Source organism: Cucurbita maxima, unplaced genomic scaffold (assembly GCF_002738345.1).
Source record: "Cucurbita maxima cultivar Rimu unplaced genomic scaffold, Cmax_1.0 Cma_Scf00039, whole genome shotgun sequence".
In the NCBI taxonomy this organism is placed as follows: domain Eukaryota; kingdom Viridiplantae; phylum Streptophyta; class Magnoliopsida; order Cucurbitales; family Cucurbitaceae; genus Cucurbita; species Cucurbita maxima.
This window is the reverse complement of record NW_019272055.1, coordinates 852,872-863,759: the sequence shown is the minus strand read 5'-3', so window position 1 is coordinate 863,759 and position 10,888 is coordinate 852,872.

Below are 10,888 nucleotides of genomic sequence, written 5' to 3'. Positions count from 1 at the left end.
GAATACAGAAATAAGGTAAATTACAAATAATAAGGAAATAGCGATAAAAGGAAAGAATAATAAATGAATACAATATATTTGCATTTAGTAAAAGGGAAAATATGGTAACCCGTAATGTAAGGCAAATATCTAGATATTTGCCTTAATGAACGGTCAACTATCCTTAACACTTATATACCTTTTATAGTAGCCTACCAACTTTAGGAAGCTTCTGACCTCAATGATTAATTCTCGACTTTGACTCATCACAGAAATACCTTCTTTGGACATGATATGGCCAAGGAAGACTACCTCTTGTAGCCAAACTTCAGAGAATTTTACATATAGCTTGTGGGCTCTTAATCTTGACGGTGCTTTCCTTAGTTGGTCCTCATGCTCCTTCTTGGTCATAGAGTAAATAAGGATATATCTATGAAGACATTAGGAACTTGTAGAGAAAATCTTTGAATACCCAATTCATTAGTTCCATAAAGGTCGCAGGGGCATTGGTTAGACGGAAGGACATAACTATGAATTCATAAAGTCCATATCGACTTCTAAATACGGTCTTTAGTATGTTTTCTTCCTTAATCCTTAGTTGATGGTACTTTGATCTTCCGTCTATCTTGGAAAACATTGATACTCCTTACAATTGGTCAAAAAGATCATTGATCCTTGATAAGGGATACTTATTCTTTATTGTTACCTTCTTGAACTCCCTATAGTCAATGCATAATCGCATAGATTCATCTTTTTTCTTGAGAACAGCACATGGGTTCCCCATGACAAGACACTTAATCTAATAAATTATTTACCCAATAGCTCCTATATTTTCTCTTTGAGCTCCTTAGCCTTGACGACAAATAGGGGCCTTAGAGATCAGCATGGTTTCTGATTTTAGCTCGAACTTAAAGTTTATCTATCTTACTAAGGGTAGAACAGGTAGTTTCTCATAAAAAAAAAACATCTTTGAAGTCTCTTACTAGTACGGAGGACAAGTCTATTTTTCTTTACTAGTATCTGTGATATTGGCTAGGAACACCCATGCTCCATGTCTAATCAACTTTTTAGCTTTCATGGCCGAGATTATTTTTGGGGTTCCCCCTTCTCATGATGGGGTTTGAAGGTGAATTTTCTTGATCGACGGTCTATGTAGGCATGGTTGTCAGCTAGAAAGTCCATACTTTGGAGGACTCGAAGTCACTCTGATTTTGAGGCTCTTACCTTTCTTAATTCTTTATGTTTGTTCAATCGTGTAATATAGACAATCAACAATCCTATGGCCTCCTTTGCCACAATTGAACAAGGCATTAGTTCATGCTAGGCATTCATCATCATGGTGCTTATGCTATTTCTAGCATTGGGGCTTGTCTTCTTAGTTTGTCTCCTGTTGTTTCTCTTGTTTAGTCTGTAGTTTAACCTTTGATTCTAGTCAAACAATCTCTTTTGCCCGGTAGAGGTTTACTGTGTCTTATTAACTTTCCACTTAATGCATGTCCAATAGAGTGGCGACTCTCAAGGCTATGGCATAACTGTTTGAGGCATAGGCCGCAATTGATCCTACCACGTCTTCCTTCAGGCCCATGATAAAGTAGAAAATCTTCATACGGTTTTCTTAAGTTTTTGAAGAAGGCTTCCCTAAACTAGATCAAGGGAATGGTCCCACCTTTTGTGCTTACGGTTTGTGGTGGTTAGTCTATGCCTCTTATTCCAAAGTCTGCTCCTACCATCGACCAACTCCTTAGTTACCATTAGTTACTAGAAAAATACGAAAAATTTGAAAGGAGTATAAAGACTCAGTAAGTAAACTACTTTTAATTGTGTCCATGACTGGGTTAAGGTACTATCCTTTTCTAAAATAACTAGGACCCCAAACATATAATCTTGAATTGGGTTCGTGATACCTAGTCAACCTGAATACTACCCCTAATGTGGCCCTAGATTGTACTCCCCATGAAAGATCAAAAAGGTCACATGATCAATACTAAACATGAACGTGACATCCTACAAGTAAAATATAGTGCATGACGCTCATCTAGGTGAGGTAAAAAAACATGAGGCTCAAACATAACATTTTGATAAAAAAAAAAAAAAAAACATGCTAGAGAAAATTCCGTCTAGAAGAGGAATTATGAGTCTTGTGATACATGGTCTTGGGATATGTGCTGATGCATTATAACTTGTATAACCCTAGATTTATAGATCACACCCTTATTCATGATGAACGTGATTGTATTCCGTTCATAAGTACTAATAATATCATGTTAATGAATCCCAAAGTTAGTATGGACCAATGGAGTTACTAAGTTTTTGTAATTCAAGGTCTAACTCAATAGGACAATGGTCATTTCACACCTAAGTTAAGATTTGAGCCCCCAAGAGTTTAATGGCCATGAAATTGTCCTACTCTCTTAAAAAGTTACAATTTTAGATCATATATAAAGTTTCATGTTAATTGGAAGCGGGGTCATGAACTATAGGTAAATTTCTTTGGGAGCATTATGGTCATTTTACATACGTTATTTGATTTAGTCATTTAACTTTATTCAACGACTACCAAATGTCATTCGGAGTCTTAACATGTCATCTTATACTTAGCATTAAAATTTCATAAGCAGCAAACTCATGATATTGATAATTTTAATGTTCAATTTTGGTTTTCTTAACTAAATTCTTTAATTTAGATTTCTATCCCATTCCAAAACTTAAAATGATTTCTTAATAAAAGTTGAGATTGACTACTTACTTCTTAGTTGATTTTAGAGGTATTGGTTCTCAATCTTCCTGTACTCGAATTACTTCCAATTTTCTTTGACATATTCCTTGGAATGTTCCGTTTTTGGAACCATCAAGAATTTCAGGATAACAAATTTGAAGGGGAGTTAATTTTAATAAAAATTTAGAGAAGGTCAGAATTTGAACTAATGTGGCTTGTTCAAGTGAATTGACTATGTCATTATCTTCTTCCAGACGTGCGTGCTCTTCATTGTTGTCGCTTGAAACTCAACTTTTCTAGTCTATTCTAGAGCTTTTCTCCCATTAATTCCTTCATTAAACTTAAAGATAAGATTGTAAGTAAAGGATAGGAATCAATTTCATACCTTTTGATGAGCCATAGATTGAGGTATAATCTATCAAAGTTTGCCCACAATCATTTTTCACGGGTGCAAACCTATGAAAACTTCTTATCGGTTAAAATAACTAAGAAAATTTAGGCCAAAATTTCTTTACGAAACTTTTTCCTTATCCTGCTTAAGAAATTATTTTTTAGCGATGACTTTGGGTGATTATGCCTAATTTTAGAGTCAATACCTTCGGTGTGCAAGTGAACCAATTTTTCTAAAATTCTCGAAGTGACCCATTAGAAAATCCATTCCGTTAACAACCTTGCCAACTTCAAAACTCAATTTTGATCGTTGAATCTCTTGCCCCCTCGTGTCCATTGACGGTGGTTCAAATTTAGGGTAACATGGATGGTTGGATCTCTACCCATCTGATATTTAATCGAGTATGAACCTCAAATTTTCGAAGAAGATTAATTACATCCTTAATATTTCTTTTACGATTTGTCTTTGAAACTAATACAAATTATTTTAAACTTTACATAGCTCTTATTTGGTATCTTAAAACCATTTGATATTACATATGCACATAGATAGCTTTTTACAACAGACAACCCCGCTTTGGTAGAATGTCATCGCATGAGGCATATGCCCACGCATAAAAGAGATCAACATAAGCTCCTTCTACCGATGCAAAAATAACACATCAAGTGAAGGTGGAATATGCAAAATAAATTTTTTCAGTTAAAATCAATGGTAATCACTTTCATATTAAATTCGATGGTGTCGGTTACCACTATTAGATAGATTTAATAAGAATATTGAGCTAGCTGATGTATTTCGAAAAATGGAGAGAATACAAAGCTTTAAACTCTCTAATGTATTAAACTATGCATATATTAGAGACCTACGCTTCATTCTCGTTCATTTTATCATATTTTGGTTTACTCTATAGATCTATCTTACCTTGTGCCACTTAATGAGCATCCATTTGCTTGGACAAGCACATATATCAGTCTAAACTGTGTGTCACCCTGCCTACTTGTTAACTAAAATATAAACTTAACTCTAATATCAAACAATCCCGCATCTAGAAAAAGGTTGAACCAAAACATAAACACTAAAACTTACACTAAAAACCATTTAGAACTAAAAATGAAAGAAATGTTTACCTAAAACATTAACTAAACACTAATATCAAGCAATCCCACAACCACTCTCACTAAGAACATTTATAACAAAAATGAACTACCACTTAACACTAAACATGTACATGCTAAGCTTTAGACTAAAGTACAAGGGAAAAAGGGTTTCTTAACACTAATATCAAACAATCTCGCACCCATACGCACTAAAACACTTTTAGAAAAGAAATATTAACTAAAACTTAATACTCAAGTTTAAAATAAAAAAATATTTAGAACTAAGAATTACGTGTGATGTTTGATCACGATTAATGGCATTCTATGTTTGTATTTAACATTATTTCATACGTTTGTTTTATGCCTTTTTTGGGATTAAGTGCTTAAATTGGTAAAAACGTGGACGATTAATATGAATCTATGTGCAAAAGTAGGGTTTTTCTATCCTTTTTGAGTTGTGCCTAAGAGGGTTTCGTCTAACATTGAGACGTCTCTGCATAATAATAATAGAGAGCAACATTGTCACCTTGATTGGATCATAATTAAATGGTTTATTAGAGAATTATTAGTACTTAAGTTAAAAGATGTTATTGCAAGGGTAAATCGGACTTTTCAGCTCTAATCACCTTTTAATAAAAATTTTATATTTACATGTGAAGTAGGTGACATCGTCCTGAGGACTTCCTCATCTTAGGAGTCGACTTTAATGGACTTTAAAGCTATACTTTTCTACTTCTTCTATTCCTCTCTTTCATGTTAATCTCATGTGTCATAACATAACCAACAAATTCATCCAAAGAAAGATTTGTGAGATCCTTTGTTTCTTGAATCTCCGTCACTTTTGTTTCCCAACTTATGTAGATCTAAGAATTTTTCTAACATTTTCGAGAGTAGAATATACTTTTCAAGATTTTTCAAATAATTTAGAATATTAGTAAATCTAATAAACATATCACTTTTTCTAAATTTCATAGGCTGAATAACACATACATATTCTATTCAATTCATCGTTACTTGGGTCAATAAAGACAATTGATAGCACTAGCATTCAAAGAACATATTTTCATATCATACTCATCAAATTTCTCTTCTATTTTTTAGGCACCCCAATATTATTAACAATTTTTATTGAAATGTAAGGATTTTTACTAACATTTAACCACAATTGGCAATCAATGATTGCAAAGTAAATTTTCATTCTAGTTTGCCAATTTGTATAATTTGTTTCATTAAAAGAAGGGGCCTAGGGGTTGATTGTCCTCCACTAAAACCATTTTTAACACGTAGGTTTGCCATAAGCTCGAACAATAAAGTTTATATAAAAAATCTATAAGAGCAATCCGCTCTGATATCAATTGTTGGATCAGTATGGCAACCCTAGAGAGGGTGAATAGAGTTTTAACGATAGAAGTATTTATGCGTGATTAATTTTTCTAATTATGAAACTTTTTATCAATAGTAGAAGAAGATAATTACTAAAACAAAATAGTTTAAGTCAAACTAATAATTGACATTGACATGCAATAAATCACCATAATAATTTTGAAATTAAATATGAAAGAGTTAGAAAACATGTCACCTTAGTTTTACATTGGTTCGGTCAAACTCGAATAAAAAACTTTCTTGACTCTTTATACAGATCAGAGCCCAACCGCTACACCGCTCTTTTTACGAGTTCAAGAGCAAACTCAATCATTTCCACAGTGCTGGATCAAATCGATACAAGTATTTGAATTCAGTAGGAACACACCACTAACCCTCTAAAAGAGTAGATTTATAATTTAGAGCACTTACAATTATTTCCTCACACTACAATGAAAAAAATTTCTCTAAAAAATAAGATAATTAAAATAAAATTGGAAGTTTGGAGAGAAGCAACCATCGAGGCTTTAGAAAATTGAAGATCGAAGAATTACAGAAGTTGTGTGTTAAAAATACTCGAAAGTTGATGAGTTTAAATAGGGAAGAAAAGTGGCAAAAAAAAATATATATATAATAATAAAATTAATGTGAATAACCATCAAAATTTCAAAATATATTAATATAATAATATAATTTCAAAATATAATAATATAATATTATAGCAATGCAGAGTAATGATTCAAATTTATCCTTGTAATTCATTTGATTATAAATGAGATAACTTTCACACTATTTAGGTGTGGTGGATTAATCAAACATTCACATGGTATCAGAGCCCTTTCGGTTTAACAACCCTGATTCTTTCTTTTCAATGGCTTTTGAATCCTCTAATCTTCTTCTCCACCACCCCTGCTGGTTTTGACGCCGCACTTCATGGCTGCCGTAGTCGGAGCCGATTGATTACTCTTCGGCTCCACCCTATTAACCTCCAAATCACCTTTCGTCATAACCTTTTGCAGAGATTTACTTTCGGAATCTGGGTGCCGCACTGGCCTATTCGCCAACCAAGTTTCCGCCGCCCTTCCTGCCAAAATTGGCTTCTTCGCCCGATGAGGCGACTCTTCCGACTGCCCTTCTCGCCAAAATTGGCTCCTTCGCCCAATGTGGCGACTCTTCCGGCTTCAACATTGTCTTTATCCCTTGCTCTAGGTTTCCCCTTCTACTTCTTGGGGTTATAAATATTCTCACCAGAGCCAAGGCAGCATCGTCGCTAAGCGACAATCCCTCTTCATGGGTTAGACATATTCTCGCCGAAGCCAAGGCAGCATCGCCGCTCAGCGGCGATTCCTCTGCAAATTTTTGATGGCCAAGAACCGGGTTGTTAGCATCTTCATGAAAAGTGTTTCTCAACCTCTTTGAATTTTTCAGATTCAAGCTTCACGTTCGTTTAAATCCGACGCTTAGCTTGCGGTGGGGTGTTAAGGATATTTAGTAATAAATTATAGTTTACCATATATATTATATTTGATATTTTATTATAAGGCAAATATCTAATATTTGCCTTATTATCATAGGTATCTTTCCATTTATTGTTATTTCCATTTATTACTATTTCCATATCCTTGTAATTCATTTGATTATAAATAAGATAACTTTCACACTATTTAGGTGTGGTGGATTAATCAAACATTCACACTTACTCTTCCAAAACCATAAGTGTCATACTTTTTTTTTGTCTATCATTTTGATTTAGCTGACACATCATCACGTCGAGTATGTTGTTTTGTAATTTCTTTGTTTTAGCTCTGATTTGAGTGATTGAAAAGTCGTTGAAATCGTTGTTCCCAACCTTATAATGTTATCGTTTAAAATACTGAAAATAGTTAATAATGAAAAGTAGCTTTGTTATCATCAAAACATCAAGAATAGGAGAGAACGAAAAAAAAATAGGACGGATGATGTGCTCATGTTGTCGGTTACTATTTCAATGGCTTATCTTTGGAGATTTTAGGGTTCATAGTTGGGCAACTTGTTTGCTTGTTTCACTTTTTGTTCTCTCATTTTTACTCGGAAAATTGGTTGGGTTTTGTTTTCCAAGCGCGATGTAGTCTAAAGAATCATGTAAAATATCTCATAACGAGACTATGGACAAATGTTCATAAATATATTATTAAAATAAAGTGGCGAAAAATAAATGAACACAAATTTAAATAAAACTTAGAAATTTGTGTTTTCGCGAATCTATGCTAAGGCTAAGAAAGGAAATCAATATAAATGCATCTACCCTAAGTTTGATCCCATGGCCATCACCGTAAAATATCAGTCGTACAGTGGTGTCTTACATTTACTTGAAAAATAAGAGTAACACGTAGCTTAAGTATTTTACTCAAGTAAGTGACTCTAGTAGGGTCAGGAAATGCAACATAAGCAATCATGAAGGGACCTATCTTTTCACTAAAAATATTTTATGGCCTTGAACTCTTCTATCCAATCCAAACCAAAATTAGTTGTGTAGTACTCCTCTACACACGATTCTTGAACACGCATATGGACTCACTAGGCTGGCATATACGTACCCTCTGGGCCTGCACTTAGCTAGCGCACACTTACGCTGTTGGGAGCCACCATAATATTATGATGTACATAGATATCGTAATGTAGGCATCTGTACTCATCATAACGGAGAAGTATCTTGATGCACATGACGTAGTGTAAGTGAGGTCTCCATAGCTTTAAATCTTGCCATAAACATACGATGCAGGTCGTACATTCGTTCTTTCATAAACATTTTCATGAATACATACCAGGCACAACAATATTTTATATCTATAAGTAATCATGCTAACATGGTGTGCATAACGAACATATATTGGTATCATGCATCGTAAATAGTGGAGTCACAACCATATCTATAACAAAATCATAGCATAACATATAATATAACATAAGTTCACATCAAATAGTCACAGAGTACGACATGTGAAGGAGCCATAGAGCATGTGTCGTTCATGCTTCATACAATTCATCCAACTAATCCAACAGTAAAATCATTTACCTGAGCTTAAGCCAAAAAATAGAACGGGGTAAAAAAAAACGTCTAAGCCGATTAAGCAATTGGAGCTGCTGAAAATCGAGCCGAGGCAAGTGGCGGTCGAGCCAGAGATGTGGGGGTTGAAGTTGGGTATTGGTCAGGCGTACGGATCAGAGCATCAGGTAAGCTGGCATTGGGCCAACAACGAAACTAGGCCTCGACGACTTGGTATGGGCCGGACGCGGGACCCAAGTTAAGGTGCGGGTCACTTGGTTAGTTTGGGTCACAGGTCATCGCATCAGTCGAGCCGCAGGTTTGTTCGGGTCGCAGATTATCGGATCAAGGTCGGGTCGTCAGGTCAGTCTAGGTTGTGGGTTTGTGTCTGGGCTGGGCTGCAGCAGACGGGATTGGGTTGGACTGGCTAAATGGATTATTGGGCTGCAGCAGAGCAAGGTTGGGCCGCAACTTCTATCTATTTTGAGTCGTGTACATTCTTGTCCCTTACAATAATTCTCATTCTCCTACCTCGTTCCAGCACACTAGGGACTTACACGGCCTTTTGTTGATATGGTTACTTAGGCAGACATGTAACATGTCTTCAAGAATTTGGTCGGTCATCTATCTGTAGGTGGCATCCAATACTAGAATTGAGGTGAGTACCGAGCGCTTCCTTATGACACTAGAACTTTATGTAGTTTAACGATCTCTCTCATGTATCCACGGTATACATGGCCTTTAGCCTTTACGAAAACCCAGGTCTCTACTGCTTCCTCAATTTTACCTTTCTTCTCTACTAGCTTAAGCATTTTTTTCATTTCCATATTTTTTCATGTGCTCACACAATTATCGTATCCATTATGTATTGTAGTGAACCATGTTAAATCATAGACAATCAATAGTTAAAGATGCAACTTCATCGAAATTTTCCACTTCGACTAGTTGCAAAGAGATTGATAAAAATGTCGATCCATCTACCATGACAACGCATTAAAATATTTAAACCAAAGCTCTCTATCTCTCTACCATTTCATTTGTTTTTAATATCTTCTCCTCCTAGAGTTCATCTTCCCCTATTTTCTTCATTAATTTCTTTAAATTCCTTTCTAAGTACTCATCTTCTACAACCCCTTTCAATTTCTTCTCTATTCTCCTCCATTTCTTATTTACAACAAACGTAACTCATGAAATGAAAACTAAAAAAGTGGTTACCTTCTAAAATTTATTTACAACTATTATTATAATCTCTAAATTACTTTCGTGTGTCTTAATTTTAGCTCTTACTATTATTTTTTTAATACTATGTTTATATAGGTACTAGATTCCCCTTATCTATGAATTCAACACATTTTTATCTATGATAAACTATTGATTTTGTCAAATGATAATTTTTAAAAAGTATGAACCACTAGAATAATATTTTAAAAAACCAATATAAAATAAATTTGAAAATTATGAATGGCTAAAATAATAAATATAACAATATATTATCTTCATGAGTAAAAATGTTAAATATCTAAGATTTAAATATTTGGGATAATAAATATTTGTGTCCATGGTTAATAAAAAATTAAATGTCTTTTAATAATATTAAATTTAAATTTTCAAATTCATCCAATTAAACTTGGAGATAATTTGTTTTTTTTTTAATGAAAAAATTAAAAATAAAAATATAATTGGAGTGAGGGAGGTTCTAACTCTAAATGAGACCTACACGCTAACAATTTAGCTACCACCCCAACTGATAATAAATTGTTTTAAGGTTATAGTAAAATAATACTGATAAAATTTTAACGATAATAGATTTATAAAACAAACGAATGTTTAAATTAATGAATAAACTTGATTTAAATTAATAAAATTATTAGTTTATAATACTTTAGGAGTATAAATATATTTTTGCTCTTATTAATCTTATTTAGATTAGTATAGCTATTTTATTTTTATATTTAGGTATAATGAAAAATGTTAATTCAAAATAAATAAATAAAAAATTAATATCCTTGTTATGTCAATTCAAGTGTCTAATTTGATTTGAATACTTAATTTGTATTTAATTATTTATTCAAATTTTTTAAAAAATTAAGGAATAGGTACTTCAAGCTTAAACCAATATAAAATAAATTTGATGACTAGAATAATAAATATAACAACAATTTTGATAGTAAATATTTACTACATGAGTATAAATATTAAATATCTAAGATTTAAATATTTGAGATAATAAATATTTGTATTTGAATATAGAAGATGGTTAAAAAAAAACTTTGAGATAATTTGTTTTTTTTTTTTTTTTTTTTTTTTTTTTTTTTTTT